General features: G+C 50.6%; 1 pseudogene; it reads left to right on the top strand.

Moving 5' to 3' along the window:
• The first annotated feature begins 3,428 nt into the window (after positions 1-3,428).
• The window catches only part of LOC123039398 (histone-lysine N-methyltransferase ATXR6-like), a 2,508-nt pseudogene continuing 1,377 nt past the window's right edge, over positions 3,429-4,559 (top strand).

Below are 4,559 nucleotides of genomic sequence, written 5' to 3'. Positions count from 1 at the left end.
CCGGCACAGCCCGACATGACGACGCTCTGGAACACGGCGTTCGCCTGGGCCGAGCCGGCGCCGACGCTCATCGACCTCACGGACCCCGAGGACGACGACGACAACGCCTAGGGCAGCGCGCCGCCTCATAGTTTATTAGGCTGTTTTTTAATGCAAATGTGGACGCGTGGACTCTCGCCGGCCTTCGTGGCCGGCTTTAATGTTTAACTAATGTTGTTTTTCTTTTTTTTAATATGCACGCGTTCATTTTTTTGGCGCCGTCAAAATGGGTCTCAGGTCAGCGTTGGGCGCACGCGCCGACGCTCATCGACTTCACGGACCCTGAGAACGACGACGACGATGCCTAGAGCAGCGCGCCGCCTTGTAGTTTATTAGGTTGTTTTTTAATGCAAATGTGGACGCGTGGACTCTCGCCGGCCTTCGTGACCGGCTTTAATGTTTAATTAATGTTGTTTTTCTTTTTTTAATATGCATGAGTTCATTTTTTTAGCGCCGTCAAAATGGATCTCAGGTCAGCGTTGGACGCACGCGTCGACCCAAATGCGAAAGCGTGTATCCGTGTCCGTCTGGCCGACCCAAACGGACCGTCCGTTTGGGTCGGCCCGTTGGAGTTGCTCTAACGTACAGTAGTAGGATTGGTTGTAAAAATCGCAAGCAAAGTGGCAGCAGTCCTGCTAAACGGCTGAAGTAAAGCTGTAGCTAGTGCTCTTCGTACGCTGTTTTTTTTTTGGTTTGTTCCCTGGTTGGCTGTGGATGGCTTGGCCGCGTGAAAGCCAGCCACCATTGGTGTGGGTCAAAGCTCTCCCCGCCATGTCGGTCATGCGGTTGGAGGCCGCTTTCGCTCCCTTGTACGCCGCGGGGTCTGCTGTCCTCACCAGCCCAGCCACAGCCAAATGCCAATGCAACGTCGGCCAAATCAGAGGCGTTTCCCCACAAGAAAAAGACAATAAAAATGTCAATAAAAAAATCAGTATTCCTACTGTATCTGCAATACACCGGCTCTGGCGGATCGAACCGAACGTCAGTAGTGTACTACTCCATCCGTAAAGAAATATAAGAGTGTTTAGATCACTGTTTAACTGATCTAAGCGTTCTTATATTTCTTTATAAAGGGAGTAGCAAACAGTAGAGGTTGGTTAAATTCTCGTAAAAAGAAATCTCTACTCTGATTAGGACAAGCAAGTGAGCAGGCGCTGATTGGCGGATCCAGGCCGGGTCAACACTTGCGCCGCGTGTGGGATTGAGATTGAGATTGAGATTGGATTGGACCTAACCTTCCCGGGCTAGCTATACTTGAATCTACCGGGCGTCTGGTTTCCGGGAATCTTTCTTGCCCAGACGCAGACCGTGATGTGCTGTGCTGTGCTGAGCATGCACTTGCAAGCAGATCGCATCGTGGTTGCGTGCCCGCCTACCATTTTTCTAACCCAGGCTGCTCATCTTTGTTTAACCTCTAGCTCGATTTGGCCTGGACCGACCCAGCCAAGCAATTAAGTAGAGGGGTTTGGTCAAACTCAAAGGTGCATGCCAATGCCATCGAACGGAGCGGTGGTGCGTGTCCACGAGGAAGGACAGGTACGGTGAGGAACGCACAGGCACCGGAGTTGGGTGCGGTGTCGCGTCTCGGGTCCATGACGCCGGCCGGATCCCGGACGTGACGGCTGGAACGAACTTGGCCTAACTTCCTGCACCTGCACCTCCAACTCAAGAGTACCTCCAAAGAGTACACACAGCGGCGAGGCTTCAGCGGCTAGCGCCCGTCCGTGTCGTCCGGTCCATCAGTCCATTCCGAGTCGGCTTCAGTGACTGAGGCCAACTCCACCGCGCGACCTTATCATGTTCGTCCCCGTCCGTTTGAAGTAAAAGGGACAAAAGAGGCGGCCCAGCGCGCGACCTCAAACGGATAAATGTCCAGATTCGGTCCGTTCTCGACCCATTTCCTGCCCAAACTTGCGCTCGGTTTGGGGTGAAACGGAGAGCGCGCGGACGGACGGGACGCGCACGCCTGTCCTCCCCTAGCCCGCCCGTCGGTGGGAGAAACCAAAACCCCCCACACCCATTTGACGCCATTTGCCCCAAACCCTTCCATGTCCCTCCCGCCGCCCCCTCTCTCCCCCGTCCATGGCCGACGCCACCATCACTAGTCAAATACTACTAGCATGTTGGTGCAGTTTAAATTCTACTCCCTCCGTAAAGAAATATAAGAGTATTTAGATTACTAAAGTAGTGATGTAAACATTTTTATATTTGTTTACAGAGGGAGTACTAGCCAAATACTTTCTGGATGGATCCGATTCGAGACTTCAATCATGCGCGGGGGCAGTTGACCAGTCGTACTTTACACGGTACGAGTGTGGCGTCAAATTAAGGCTCACGTGATCTCCTTTTACCACACCGTGCACATCAGCCCGTCTTACTCCTACTAAGGCTCAAAAGAAGACGCGAGAGAAGTTTGGTCAAACTCAACGGTATAAACGAGAGCTCCTATGATTTTCAGGTAAAAAAAAAAGAGCTCCGATGATCTCCATGCCAGTTTTTTTTAAATAAATAAATTGAGGAGCAGAGTTCCCAGTTTCATTTCATTCGAAATTAAATTGACAAGTGATAACACAGCTTGTCGGTGCTGACCCCTCGGAAACAAAAGGCTCAGCAATATAAACAATCAGCGCCGAGCGATCTCCATCCGCGCTCCGGGTGGGGGTGGTGGTGGTGGTGGTGATGGTGGTGCGTGTCCACACTGATACAGTACCCTGTTGCGCATTTAAAAATGTTCGAAAAAATCCGAAAATAATTTAGTGCATGGACACAACATTAGTTTGATGAATGTTGTCACAAAAATTCAAATCAAAATTAGAAATTGCTCGAGATAGAAAAGTGACAAATTTGACATTGACGCGCAAATGGGCCAAAACTAAAGTCAAACTTGTGTTATGTACAACTTAATGTTAAATTTGTCATTTTTTATCTCAAGCCAAATGCTCCGATGCACTAGATACACCCCCTCCCAGATGTGGCAGCTAAAATACAAAACAGGAATTTTAAGTGGTAAGTTAACATGAGTCGTTAATTTGGCCCCAATCCAATGGCTCGTATGTGGTATTACCTCTTGAGAGGTAAGGGCATCTCCAAAGCCAACCCTCAAAGCGCCCGTATCCGTTCGGACGCATCTGACCCCGCAGGCCATCCAACGACAACCTCATTAGTCCGCGGAGCAGTCCAAACTGTCATTTTTTCATAAACCAAAACCAAACCAGGGAGCTTCGCGGGAGTCCGGATATCAGCCACGTAGGACTCCGACATCCCAGGCCCACCCAAAACTAAGTCGGAGCTCGCAATTTTCTAGCTGGTTGCACTATTTCCGCGGTAGAATCCTCCACACTTCTCTTCCCTCCCGTCGCTCTCCACCCAATTCTCGCCGCCGCCGACGCATGGACCTGTACGAGAAGTTGCCAGAGACGGCGGTGGAGGAAGATTCGGCGATCACGCTCGCCTGGAAGATCAACTCAAAAACACTACAAAATCGCTGCCTCAAAGTGAAGGCAAAGGCGACGGCGGTCAAGAAGCAGAAGGCATGCGGAGGCAGTGGACGTGCAGGCGGCGGACGTGGTGCAGGGCGGAGTCTGGGAAGCGGGGCCCCGATGCCCTCGCCGACCATGCAGATGCTGCCCTGGCAGTTTTGGTGGGATTCTTTAACCTTCCACAAAAAATTGAAAGAAAGTTGAATATTACTGAGAATCAACTAATTATAGAAAAAGACTTATATAGTGTATTTTCAATCGCTAGATACCAAGCTACAAAATCCTTGTCTTCCTTTAACGCAATATATGAACAATTATCTCTAATTTAATTTCCATTGAAGTATAGTATCCCTCCAAGGGTTCTTCTAAAAGAACAATGATGTCATCTTTTTTTTCCGAACACAGCAATCAAAGTAATACTCTTTCCGTCCCTAATTACTTGTCGTAAAAATGATAAAAATGAATGTATCTAGAACTAAAAATACGTCTAGATATATCCATTTCCGCGATAAGTAATTCCGGACGGAGGGGATATTTCATGTAAAACAATGGTCATCGAGAAATAAGAGATCCAGTGAACCTCCCGGCTCCTCACCGCTTTGGGATTCCTGGCCGTTGGATCTGTCTGTTTGATGCGATTTGAACCGTCCGATCTCGTCCCGGATTGATCTCAGCCGCTGGATCGAACCGATGACACTATTGCAATGAATAGTTACATCTCGTTCCTGCCACCGCGTGTAAATTCGTTGCCCCCACCGGGGTATTTTGGTCATTTCGCATAGGAGGGTATAAAACGGGGGCGCTGCCGTGGGATGACCTAGTCGCCTCCTCCCTCCCGCACTCGAGCCTCCCCCGCACCCAGCTCCTGTCGCCTCGCCTCTCTCTCTTCCTCCCTCCCGCCTCTCTCTCTCCCACCAAATCCTAACCCGCGCCCGCCTCCCTGCCTTGCCGCCGCCGTCGCTTGCCGAGGCACCCATCCACGACCTTGCGCTGCCTCCTCCCGTCTCTCCCTCACATTGGCTGCCGCGCCCTTTCCTTCTC

Source organism: Triticum aestivum, chromosome 2B, assembly GCF_018294505.1.
Source record: "Triticum aestivum cultivar Chinese Spring chromosome 2B, IWGSC CS RefSeq v2.1, whole genome shotgun sequence".
NCBI lineage: Eukaryota > Viridiplantae > Streptophyta > Magnoliopsida > Poales > Poaceae > Triticum > Triticum aestivum.
This window is presented reverse-complemented; position numbering and strand designations above follow the sequence as displayed.